The 14247-nt window shown below is 42.2% G+C and overlaps 1 protein-coding gene across 2 annotated transcripts in view; it reads left to right on the top strand.

The window, feature by feature from the left end:
* LOC136885717 (zinc finger protein 395) overlaps positions 1-14247 on the top strand; it is a 92850-nt gene that overhangs the window by 48197 nt on the left and 30406 nt on the right. The window lies entirely within an intron of this gene.

The following is a 14247-nucleotide window of genomic DNA, read 5'->3' as shown; positions in this document are numbered from 1 at the left end:
CTTCATACCCGACCCCTTTGTTTGGATATACATACGTGCATGCATTTAATGTGGAGCATAGAAAGCTACTTGTGAAAGATAGTCCTCAATAAGCATGTTCGGGGTAAAAGTAAAACCTTAGACATCATACTTTAAGATTAATAAAATTGTTTGCTGCGAAGGCCTAACAACACAACGGTGGTCAGCCCTAATTGGGCAGCGCGATTGGTCAACCCTGTGCTACTTTCTTGGCGCTTGCCTGCACGCCCACTCAGCAATTGGGACATATCGCACTCCGCACGTGCAATGCGCATTCCGACATTCACTTGTCAAGCAGGTGTGCTCGTAACGTCACAGCCACCTTGTCATCTGCCTCTGTCGCAATGCTCTGCTCAACTGGACAGCAGGCTGCTCCATCGTAGAGATTCTAACTTAACGAGGTCAAACAGTGACCCCGTGACTCGCTTTTCACCTGACCACATCCCAGCAGTGAAAACACAACTTGCTGACTTTCTGCTCAGTGATCCAAACTTTTCTTTCGGTACGGCGGCTTGTGAGTCCATTTTGTAGGCTGGCATCCTCTTCCAAGACTACAGAACTATCAACTGTGTCCGTCAGTTCAAGGTCCTTGGTCAACTTTTACCTCGACGGTATGAAGTTTGCGAGACATACGGAGTCTTGCATATTCACGCCCTTCGGGGTCCTAGTCTTTCTTTGGCCAATACCTTAAAGAGCTGTTTTCCCTCTGAGTAGTGTTATATAGAGGATTGTTGCCCAGTTGTACTTCATCTTAAAAACAATCATATCGGGCGAGTTGGCCATGCAGTTAGCTTGCATCCAGGAGATACTGAGTTCCGATACCACTGTCGGCAGCACTGAAGATGGTTTTGCGTGGTTTCCCATTTTATCGCCAGGCAAATGCTGGAGCCATGGCTGCTTCCTTCAAACTCCTAGGCCTTTCCTATCCCATCGTCGCCATAAGACCTATCTGTGTCGGTGCGACGTAAAGCCAATACGAAGGGAAAAAAAAAGGATCACCAGCACCTTCCTCACTTCATCAGCAAGGATGCAAAGAGCATCTTTACTCCGTCACAGACATTTTTTGCAAGTATTGTACCCTATTCAAATGCGCTCTCAAATATATACCCAATTTTATTTTGGAGGTAGTTAGTGCCATACTACTGATGGTCTTCGTTGTAGCTTTTAGTGTACCGAGTTGTATTGCTCTGGCTCCCATGGTTCCTGGGCGAAGTCATTGCAGGTAGCCGAAAGCTAGTTACACTTCTGTTGCAGGAACACACACACACGTACACGCACGCACACTCACTCACTCACTCACTCACTCACTCACTCACTCACTCACTCACTAACTCACTCTCTGTATATATTTGGACTGAAAGAACTGGAAAACCAAACCCGGAATTTTCACATAAATATGTCTATGGCTGAGGCTCATATGAAATTAGTAATAAAGAAGTACAGCGCGATGGTACCTGGCAACCGTTCATGGAACGCCATGACCGAGAGACATAAAAGACTTATTTATGATAACTTAATTTTTCCAAGGGGAATTTTGAGACCATTTTCGATGACAATTCACGTCCATTTGAGCTTAAAGGTCTTATTTCAACATTTTCACCGTAAAAAGTCTCTGTATTTTGTGGACAAAAGTGCGTGAGTTGTTGATTGCGTAGCTCTGTGGCTGATGCCCTGGGGCTTTGTTTAGTTGCTCACAGCTGTTCTCTGAGGATGTCACTCTTGCACCTTGAACCACTTGCCGGTCGTTGCGAAAAGCTCGGCGATGGCGTAACGACTTGTCCAGGCCAAGAGCGATGCAAGGTTGCTCTGTGCATTAAAAAATACAATCGCATGACGTGGGAACACACCCTTTCTTTCCGTGTCCCACGCTCCTAAAATCTCTGGAAAATTACATGCACCTAAATATGACATCAAAACTGACAAATATGACTAAAAAAGAAATTAAATATTTTCCCATAGTAATTATTTTTATTCAACATTCTAAAATTTCTTCTCTGAATATTAACAACGGTCTATAAACTTTGAATATTAACAACGGTCTATAAAAAGAGAAAAACACTAATTAACAGGAAAGAGTATTTATTTAAATGAAAATTGATGTTAGCTTAGTCTTACTTTTGAGTAGAGTTGCACTCCGTGACGACAAGTTCTCACACTTGAAGGACCTTCGATTGCCTTGTACTTGGAGAAACTCTTCGGGACGAGTGAAGTGGGTGAAGGCGAGGCCGACCAGTGGCTCTAAGTGGCCACATTCCTAATATTATTTGGACGTTTCACTGCTCGTGAAAGCCGTTACCTACAAACTTAATGTAATTTCTAGGGGAAGGGGATGCATACAAAAATCTTTGGCATCATCAGTACATGAGATTAGTACAGTACTTAGAGAAATACAACAGCTAAAACAAAAAATAGTCTTTTATACCATTTTCTAGGCAAAACGCAACCTGGATATAATAATGGATTTGTATGGCCAATAGAACGGTCATCGTGTTGATAAGGTAGATCATCAGAGACTGCTGAAAGAAACGAGGGTTGTTGGACTAAACAAATGAGTGATTGGACGAGATTTTTGTACAGGTTATAGTAGATAATTCTTCTTTCTCGGTATCTAATCCCGATCAGTTTCACAATCTCAAATAGCTTGGTCCATTCATCATTATAGAGTGCCTTTTCTAGATCTATGAAAGCCATGTACCTGCGTTTGTCGTCCTTCCTAGAAAATAGAATTCGAGAATTAGAGTAGGTGAAGTATTATGTGATCCTGTAACAATTAAGAGGGGAAGGGTTCCGCAACGCGGTATTATTGGACCCTTCTTTCCCTTATGTACTATAGAAATAGTCCAAAACAGAAGAAGGGAAAGACAAGTTGCAGCAAAGTTGGAAGAAGATCAGTTTGGCTTCAGAAGTAATGTAGGAACACGTTTCATCTTAGAGGACCGAATTAAGGACGTGAAGCCCAGGTACATGGTTATCGTAGATCTAGAAAAGGCATTCCATAATGTTGACTGGACCAAGCTATTTGAGATTGTGAAACTGATCGGGATTAGATACCGAGAAAGAAGAATCATCTACAATGTGTACGAAAATCGGTCTGTATTGATAAGAATCGAGGGCTTTGAAAACAAAACAGCAACACAGAAAGAAGTGAAGCAGGACTGCAGTTTGTCCCTTATCATTCTCAGTGTTTATATAGAACAAGAGGTAAAGGAAAGTGGTGGTAATTACTGTTTTAAGAGGAACTACAACTGGGCAACCATCCTCTATATAACACTAATCAGAGGGGAAACATGCAGGGGATCCGACACTTCGAAAAATGAAGGTATCGAGCAAAGAAAGGCAAGAGCCACGAAGGGCATGGAAATGAAAGATTCCCTAGTCCTCGCAAACCTGATAGCGTCGGGGTCGGAAGAGAACAGGAGTTGACCAAGGAAGGTCAGATAGGATAGATGAAATTGAGGAGCCTGGCACAAGTAAGTGGAAGCAATGCCAGGACTCAGCTGAGGGCCCCGTGGTCGGCAACCCACGCTCCAAAGTTCAGAGCCCCTGCGGCCCCTCTTAGCCGCCTCCTACGACAGGCAGGGGATACCGTGGGTGTTATTCTACTGCCCCCACCCACAGGGGATAAAGAGAATTTTGATGATATTATTTTCTCTGAGTCTGCAGAAGATCTGTGCAGTAATGGAGTGCACTCGGGTAATGCAGGTAATGAATATTGTTATTTTGGGTAGTAAAATAATCAATGATGGCAGAAGTAAGAAGCACATAAACGGAAAGAAATTTGCTCACTTCGAACATTGATATAGGAATTAGAAAGACGTTTTTGTCTGGAGTGTGGACTGCAGCTCAAAAAGAAAGGAAATAGAACCTTTTGAAACCTGGTGTTACAGAAGAATGCTCAAGTTGAGATCGAACCCCAGGTAAGGAAGTGCAAAGCATTATTAAACCGAATCCACCTTTAAGGGAAATTGTGAAAAAGATTTGAAAGTAAGACAGAAAACTTAGAAGAGAAAGATGTGCTAGTGATAATGGGGGGGAACAAATGGTGCAGGCCTGAATGAAAATGGACCATGCCATAAGTCATTTGCTAAAATTAACACACAAAACCAAAGTAATTTTGCATGCTGTAGCACACAGACATGATATGCCTAACTTAAATTCTGTTATTGAGAAACATATGATAGGATTAGTTAATGCATGTGAAATAATGTAAACAGGGAAAGAATAGAAATTAATTTTGAAAGTGAGAGGTTATCTCTGCATCATTTTACAAGGCATGGTCTTCACATGAACAGGCTTGGGAAAAGTCGGGTGTGTGACACGTTAGGAAAGTTGATTGAGAATTTGAATATGCTGCTAAAAATTAGAGAGAATAATAAATCATCAGAAAGAGGGAAAACGAACATTGCTAGATCGATGGGTGATCAAATTTAGAGATAACCCCACAGGTAACACTTTTTCTATGAAAAAAGGTAAAAACATCCAAGGATGTAGGTAGATGCATCATAGAGCCCCAGCCCGTAAGTAAAACAACAGTAAAGGAACATAGTTTAAATTCTCTTGATGATCATTTGGAAAATAAAGAAAATTCCAGTATGGCAGAGGGTCAACAGGATCTTGATCATGGTAAATTATTGGAAAGGGAGGAAGGGGGTCTGAGATTTCTCCTGGTAAACTATCAAAGTGTAATAAACAAGCAATTAAAATTCGATACATTGATGGAATCTTATGAGATTGATGTGGTGATATGAGTGGAATCGTGGTTGAGAGAAGGGGTGGGTAATAGAGAAGTATTTCCAGAAGGGTATACAGTCTATCGTAGAGACCGAGGAGGTAAAATGGGAGGCTGAAAGGAGACGAGCTGGTCGACTAAGCGGTATGTGAAGGGATAACGTGGAATGACATCAGTAAAGAGCAGTTTGAATTGAGTTTTTAATAGCAGGAAAGATAATTTGAAAATAAAGTTCGAATTCAAGAGGACAAATTAAGGCAAATATTCGTTTAGAGAAGGAGGAATTAGGGATTGAAATAATTTACCGGGAGACTTGTTCAATAAATTTTCAAGTTCTTTGATATTCTATGAGACAAGCCCTGGGTGACAGAAATGCGAGCTCTAAATTCACCACATTACTACAGCAGAATAGAGCAGCGAGGTCTCAGCGAGAAGGCAATACCTTTATACGAGCTATTTTTACTGTTCGCTGCTTCCCACCTCGTAGCGCACAAGCCGTCTGGAGCTCTGCTTTCATCCCTGTGTGCACTTGGTAATAACATCACAGCATGTTCATGTCCCCTAAATGGTTATCAGAAGACAAATGTGAGAGGGTTCTCGAAAAATAAGCGTAAAGTAGTGTTAATAGGAAATACAACGCTAAATGGAAGAGGCCCGACACTTGGAAAGTGAGGAGCCCTTCATCAGGGGATACCGTGGAAAGAAGAGACTTGAGTATGTCTGCTACAGTCACCTTTCTGTTCAATCCCCTTGAATTAGGGAGAGGCTAGCAAACGCCGCTGGGAGGTTCTCTCAGTAAGATGCTATTGTTCTCGGATACACATCACAAACAAAGCAAGATGATCGTCGACTTGAGAAGTCGCAATTTTACGTGCAGTCCTAACCGCAGAGGTGTGTGACTTTTATTGGGGTCCTAACCGGCTTGCCGGCGGACCAAACACACTACCCCCTGCGGGTTGGAGACGCGCATGTAGAATACACTCGCGGTATCCCCTGCCTGTCGTAAGAGGCGACTAAAAGGGGCGACCAAGGGATGATCAAATTAGAACCATGAGACTACTTGCAATTAGTACCATCACGCAGGGAACACCATGGGTCGCATTTACTTGCGGGTAGTACCACTATGTTAGGTACTCAATAAGTTTGTGATGAGTAGCGACAATGTGTCAATCAGGATGAGGGTCTTACAGTACCTGTGATTCGTACCCCTATATGAGCAACACCATGATTCTGCCTTGCCTGTGCATAGTTCCCACTGTGTGAGGAATACCACGGGATAGTTCGGGTCCCTGTGGTTGGTCCACTTATGTGAGGAGCGCCAAAGGTTTGCGTTGCCTGCAAATAGCGCCGCAATGTGCGCATTACACTAGCTGTGAATAGTATCATAATGTGTGGAATACCGCGAGTCTCCGCTACTTTTGATTAGTAGCGCAACAGTACACATACCATGGTTCTACTTTCCTAGCGATAAATACCATTATGAGAGGCTGATGAGCTGGATTTTGGACCCGTTTCGAGTATAAGCATAATCGATTCAGCCTCGTGTTATAGAAGCAGTCCGTTGGTCAGTAATACTATTGTTTTGTGCCAGCTTCTGTGCATGTGAAGCACTGTGGGTCGGATCCACTGATAGTTTTAAATTCATATCCGTCCATCCATTCATTCTTCGTCCTCACGCTTTGAATTCTGGTCAGTGGAGGATTTTGGAATTTTAATTTGTCATCTCATTTCGTACCATTAGGGGCCGATGACCTCGATGTTAGGCCCCTTTAAACAACAAGCATCATCATCATCATCAACCCTCTCGGGCGCGCTTGTTCTCTCTTTTGTTTAGTTCCACCTCTCTTATGACGAAAAACTGCACTTTTCTTACTGTCTATGGCAAATTCCATGATTGTCCTCCATTCGCCTAACAAGACTCCCCACCAGCGAAGGTAGGCTACTCAATGGATATGTAGCTTTATCCAAATGGTTTATTCCCAATTTAGCCGTTATCTACTCCTCGTATTATTGCTCCCACTTGTTTGTAGCGGGTCACCTGTAGATGAGACATTCATGTCCGTGTCTACTTCTTTATCGATTGTTTAAAGAGACAGTTATATTGTTTAAGTTATAAAATGTAGCATCGACAGTCTAAATATTTTCACCACCTCGCTGTTCTTGTGCTCAAATTAGAGTAAAGTTCGATTTTTCATAGGTAAGTGGAGCAGGCTACATACTAATATAAGATAACAAGCGAACAGAACATGTCTTGGGAACAATTGCGTTAAGAGTAGTCGATTCACGTTAAGAGGACCACAATGAATGGGGCTACTATTCATCAAAATAAGATTTGGTTAATAGGATAGAATTGAATTCCACGAAATTTCTTATTGGCAGTAAAAGATAGAGGCAGAGGAATAAATAGAATGCTCCATTTGCAGAAGCCACCCGTAATTAACATCACGGCAAATGTGAGCAACAACACAGAAAGCTAAGTGTAATGTAATGTATTGCTAGGAATAGACCGGTAGCTAGGGATGGCAAACGATTATAGATATATCGGAAATATGGATATTTTGAGATGGAAATATCGATAGATCGACATCGATATTTTGTGGTCCGATATATTGTCGCTATTGATGTTTTGTGGCCAATATATCGATATTTCTGTCTAATTTAATACTTTTGGCTGCGATTTGATTCTTTTCCAGACCCTTTCAATATTTGCATGTTACAGTTACGAAATTTGAATTTACATTTCTCGTTCACTTTGATAAATACAGTGATAATATCACAACTCATTCATCGTGCATAGCTTTACACGTTAGCTAGGCAATGACCTCTGCTTTCAAAGCCGGTAACACCATCAGGGAAAAGAGAAACCGATTAAATAGCAAACTGCTATCCAAGCAAGACCGACTCCGTCCAAGCTACTTTTTCTAAATGGCTTACCTAAGTGGTGTTGGAAACTAAGATCATCATCATGTCTTTTTCCACGAACGAATGGAATTACAGTGCTGAGGAAGAAGTTGGGAAGAAAATGTTTTATTATCTTATAGAGCTCTGATTATTATCAGATGTACTTCGTATACAAATTATACGTTTGTAGTTTTTTCATATGGTTTTTCGGTGTAGGTTATTAGCTCGTTACTTGACACCTTGCACATATTGTTTTTCTATGTATCATAACATCTTTTGGCTGTCGATTTTTTTATAATATGTCATTGTAGTGAAAAGGTCATGTTACTTGGTCATTGTTTTAAGCTTGTTTTCTGATCTGTGTCAAGACTCATTAAACCTAATGAATTCTTTAATCAGTGTTAAATGCGTTAAATGTAAAATTAGACTTACAATAATGGATAATAGCACCAATATTTTAAAAACGGATATCGGCGATATATCGATATTTTGAAGACCCATAGTTCAATGACATCGATAGTTTAATACCGATGTATCGAAAATCCGATATATCGATATTTTGAAAAGTTTTGCCATCACTACCGGTAGCAATTTGAACTTGCATCAAGCGGAACTGTTAGAAGGAGCGGGCAGGTCTACTACGGCGTTGTTAGCAATTTTTAATAAAATGTGAGATACTCGCATATGTTTAGTCGATTACATTTACAAACTTAGAAAGGAAACAAAGAACTTTTCAACAAAGTGAATATCATATTTTCTCTAAATATTAACACATTTTTGATGGAAAATAAGGCTAAATTTGGAGTGCGTTAAAGAAGGAGACTGTAGTGTGTGGGCCAAGCGCTTCATTCTTGTGTCGTGCTGAAAGTTGGCCAAGTGTTACGTGCGAGGTGACCAACACGGAAGGAGGGACACAAATACACCGGGGGTGGACGCTGCCTTGTCTCACTATTTATAAACCACTTGCTCGTCGCTCCAATAAACGTATTTTGCTCATCTTGGCAGTAGTTTTTAAAATTGCTTCACTATTTTGTCACAGTCATGTTTGCCAACATAACCTCAAAGAAAGGTTAGGAATGACCGTTGCCCATGAGATTTTAATCTAGAACATTTTCATTTCCGACCATTTAATTTGTCTTACTTCAAGTATATGTCGACCTTTCTGTCAGAGAGTACTTTACAAGTCCAGCTTGTCTCCTTTTAAATCGCAGCAATCGAAGCCGAGGAAAGTGGAATAAAAATGGGGGAAGTTTTCAGCAGGAACACAAGATTTTAAGCCGGAAGTTATTGGAGAAAGTAAGAGACAAAGCACAGCTGAACTACCCGATTGTCAAGGAGAGCATAAAATTGATCCATGCGGGGCGTGGGGGAGCGGGCAATCCCTAACTGGAACATGAAACAGTATATAATACTCTTATTTTCTCACATTATAAGTAATACTTGTGACTAGAGAGGATCAGCCTCGCGAGTAATGGCGGGTAGGACATGAGGAAATCTAATGCAAACCAAGGCCTGACAAGCCGCCTTCTATCACTTTCAACAAGAAACAAAGCCTGGCGTGGAAAATAACCAACACCTCCTGCTGTGAATGGCAGTGATAAAGTCAAACTTAAGCGGAGTTATGCAAAGAAGAAAACCACCAGTCGTAAGAGTCTTGGGACTAACCAAAACACAGTGGAAATGGAAAAGAAGATACTCATTTAGAAAACTTTTCAAACGAGAAAGAAACAAAAATGGAGTGGCGTTCATAGTCAGCCAAAGTCAGGCATAGAATATGTTAATTAGAGGATTATGAAGCTATCTCAGGCAATGGACAACGAAACGCTGACCATTGCACCACAAAGTGGATGTAGCCAAGAAGTGAAAGACACCATAGGAGCCAATAGAATATGAAAATGTAATTGTAACGGCTGACCTGAATGCACAGGTTGCTACTGTTAGGACAGCCGTCATTGGTCCCCATCGGTTTGGAAACAGAAAGGAGAGTGCCTCCTCGACTTCTCTGTAAGAAACAATCTCATCATAAAGAATACCGTACCTGTTTCAAGAAAGACAGCTCAGTCACAAGATCACCAGATCTAGCTGGAATGGGAGACAGAAATCTCTCGCTGATTACATCATCTCAGATAGACCTTAGAGAAGTACAGACTGCTAACATCACAGATACAGAAAATAGTCTGGGTTAAACTAGAAAAGAAGTACGAATACCATGTGCGACAAATCCCATGGGATGCCCAAATGCCAGTCAAATCAAAACTGACAATTTATAGCGGTTTCTTCATGCCAATCACATATAGTCTTGAAACATGTAGAGATGTTGGTGAGCTCCGAGTTGTGGAGATGAAATACAAGAAAAAATGGATCGGAATATAGTGGTAAGAAAACACTGAGCGAAGGCGAGGCTAAGGTGGTTAGGGCATTCCGAACGGCTGGAACCAAAGCAAAGCGCATGGCGCAACACCCCCGAAGGACCGTGGCCTACCAATCGCGAAGGCCTGCAGATCTTGTGGTCAGCACGGGGCCGCCATCTCATAGTCAGATAGTTTCTCAATTGTAATCACGTAGGATGAGTGGACCTCAAGCCAGCGGTCAGATCCAGGTAACAATCCCAGACCTGGTCGGCACGCTACTCGCCTGGAACCACTTAGACCAGCAACAAAATTGTTGGAAACTGTGGTTGAAAGAGAGACACCCAGGGGAGGTGTCTTGATCCAATTGGAAAAGACGTAAGAGGAGGAGAACTGGAGTGGGCGCAGATCCAGCAAGGAGACAATTGGAGGGCAGTTTTACACTGCAGATAGTATTCCACACCCAAGGAACAAGCTAGTCTCTAAGCAACTACAAAGGATATTCGGACCGTGAGACTGCAATACGTACCAGTCAATCTACCAAAAACCGGGCGAGTTGGCCGTGCGGTTAGCGGCGCGTAGCTGAGAGCTCGCATCCGGGAGATAGTGGGTTCGAATCCCATTGTCGGCAGACCTGAAGATGGTTTTCCGTGGTTTCCCATTTTCACACCAGGCAAATGCTGGGGCTGTAGCTTAATTAACTCCACGGCCGCTTCCTTCCAACTCCCAGGCCTTTCCTATCCCATTGTCGCCATAAGACCTATCTGAGTCGGTGCGACGTAAAGCCACTAAAAAAAAAAAAAAAAACCCCTACCGAAACGAGGCTCGTCCGGGATTGAGCTGAGAAGACCAGCGCTGTACCATCTTAGCTACCGAGCCCGGCAAATGTAATGAAATAAAATACAATGTTATTTTTAACCAGGTGTTGCCATCTAGCGGAGATGATTGGCAGCCTAACAGCGTTGCTAAGGGTTACAAGAAAATAAACTGCAACATTGCGTCCAGTGACAATGTAACTGCCGCTCGCTATCCGCATGACAAGTCGCATTGTGTATGTCGAGCCCTCAACAGCTGTGATACGTGGTCTAAGCATCATTCAGGAAGAACTTTCCCGTTGCTTTCGTCACCGAACCGGAAGTTGCTATTACATGAAATGCATGCAACTTTTGACACCGCTACATAGCTCAAAGTCAAGGAGAAAACTCAGAAAAGCCCATAGAAGACCTCTCGAGGAAAGGCGCATTTAGCTTTCCTCCTGTTCGACTATGCTAGACAGTGTTTCATTTCCACTTCCTATCATGTGCCACTTTTTCCCACTCATTTTGATGGTCATCTTGCTCTATACCTTGGGAAAATCTTTACCATGACGATTGAACAATTTGGACTGTCGCCCATGTGGCGGATTCCCCATCAGTTCTTTACCTAACGTGTTCAGACAACTTGGAAACTTATCGAACATTTCCCTGGATAAATTATTCGAATCCTCTTCCTATAAACGAATATTTGTCCTCTTGAATTCCAAGTTTATCTTCTCCCATGATCTTGCCTACAGCTCAGTCATATTCTTCTTGTACTGTAATCGCTCTCTCTCTCCACTGAAATGAAATGGCGTATGACTTTTAGTGCCGGGAGATCCCAGAAGGGGTTCGGCTCGCCAGGTGCAGGTCTTTTGATTTGACGCCCGTAACCAATGATGGTTAAAATTCCCGATCCTGCCGGGAATCGAACCCGGGACCCCTGTGACCAAAGGCCAGCACGCTAACCATTTAGCCATGGAGCCGGACCATCTCTTCACTGATAGCTCGAAACATACCAGTTAGTCGAGCAGCTCGTCTCCTGACTCCCAAGTCTTTGCAACGCAAACTTTGCAACATTTTCGTAACGCTACTCGTTTGTCGGTAATGATCCAGAATGAATCGAGCTGCTTCCCTTTGAATCTGTCCCATTTCACGAATCTAGTGCTCCTGGTATGGGTCCCTGTCCTTTACGTTTTCTAAATACCTTCGTAACCACGTCAACAGATCTGAAACCTTTCTTAACAACATTGTTAATGATTACCTTCGTTATATTAACACAGATACTTGCAGTGTTCCTCGGGTTGTACTTTCACCCCATCAAGACAGTAATTGAAACTGAAAGGACTCCTCCTCGTGGTGAAACTTTCAACCTATGTCTCCATACAATTTTCTCCTGTCCATTTCACAACATTTTCCAGCTCTTTTTGTAGTTGCTCAGTAACTCGTGTACTACTCTTATCTGTGATTGCAGTTGTTTACTCATATCAAAGCATAAAGGTCCACTTAATCATGACATGATCAGATAACACTTAACCTACTCTGAGTTCTGATTTCTAGAAATAACCACCCATTCGACCATTATTTTGTCTAGTTCACTAGCCCTCATTTTCTTCATTAATTTCCCATGATCTCTCCCATCAAAAGCCTTGCATACGCCAGTAGCGACACAGTCCATAACTCCAATATTTTCGGAAATAATAATTGGAAATTGTGAAGAATGTAATTATAGAGAAAACGTCCCTGATGTAATAGTGCACACAGCATAGGACAATGTATTTCACAAAAGGCTACACTTTTTCGATAAAACTAGTGTATTATTAACTCAATGGTATTATTACGCCACTAGCCTAGTGATGCCCCTTAACTTAAACACCCAGTTTTAAGAAATTTTTCCCGTGGTGCTCACGTAGACAAAATCTGAGCTGAAACACATTTTTCTCTAATCCGAGAAGTATGAGGCAAACGTACAAACAACATTGTAATTTTATTTATGTTTAATATCAGTGCCGGTAAGCATTGGCAATAAAACACCGGTAAATTGCATTTGCCTAAAAATGAATCCTCCTTTCGGACTTGACGAAATTCTGTGTACGCCAGAAGATTACAAAGAATGGTCAGGGATGAGCTCTCAAAATAGCTCGTCAAATAAACAGGACCAGGTCCACTAACACACGGAGTTTCATCAACGGTGCTGGTGGAGTCCTTGCGCTTCTGATAAGAGATTCAGCACGAAAAGTAAATCAGTACATTCCATCTTCATCCAGAAAGCCATCATTTTGTGTTCACCACGCTGCTGTGACCAGCGGGCAGGACTGAAAATCGAAATGGTGCCCAGAGCAGCGTAATGCTCTCTGACAAAGAGGGTATCGACTAAGAAAGGAAACATGGTTAAAAGAAGACTTGACGAATGCCGTTTATCATCATCGTATGGCTCGACAGGTGCATATTGAAAACGAATATAAACAACAAATACACAGTACATTTCATGTCTCGCTGTGAAACCAACTCCAAAAGCTTTAAGTGGGCGGTTCTTTTGCACCGCAGTAGCAGGACGCACTGTCGTTGAATCCCAGACAATGCTCTGATGGTACACGTTTCAAATCCCTTCCCTACTCTTACTTTTTTCTCATTTAATGAATGTATTTCACTTAAAGACTCTTCTCCCTTACTCAGATTATTTAGGATTGATGATGATAATGATGTTTGTTGTTTAAAAGGGCATAACATCGAGGTCATTGGCCCCTTATGGAAGATTGTCAGCTAACGGCCAACGGATGAAATCAAAACACTAAACTCTTTCAAAAATCTTCTTTCTTCGTTACAGCGTCCGCTAACTACCTTCAACGTGCAAGACGAATTATACAGAATGACATCATGTTTCACCTGTCTTGATTTATAAGTAGGGGCACAAGTAGCTCCTCTCGTGCCTCTTTGGTATGAAGACATTGACCACTTCGACCAGGTCTCCAGAATTAAGTGCCCTGTATTCTGTGGATTTAGTACAACGCTACGTGGTACATCCATCCTTCTCTCCATACGTTAGTTAAGTGAATAACCAATTATGGTGGTGGTGATTATTGTTTTAAGAGGAAGAACAACTAGGCAACCATCCTCTATATAACACTAATCAGAGAGAAAAAGGGGAAGGAATCGCACACTTCGAAAAATGAAGGTATCCGCCATAGGAAGACAAGGGCCACGCAGGCCTCTATTGCTCTAATAGCGTCAGGGTCGGAAAAGAACAAAAGTTGACCAAGGGAGGTCGCAAAGTATAGATGAAAGTGACGAGTCTGGTACAAATGGAAGCAATGTCAGGGCTCCGTGGTCGCCAACTAACGCTCCCAGGTTGAGAGCTCGCGCGGGTCCCTTTTAGTCACCTCTTACGACAGGCAGGGGATACAGTAGGTGTTATTCTACCGTCCCAATCCACAGGGGAGCAACCAATTATATTTTG

This window comes from Anabrus simplex, chromosome 14 (assembly GCF_040414725.1).
Source record: "Anabrus simplex isolate iqAnaSimp1 chromosome 14, ASM4041472v1, whole genome shotgun sequence".
In the NCBI taxonomy this organism is placed as follows: domain Eukaryota; kingdom Metazoa; phylum Arthropoda; class Insecta; order Orthoptera; family Tettigoniidae; genus Anabrus; species Anabrus simplex.
This window is presented reverse-complemented; position numbering and strand designations above follow the sequence as displayed.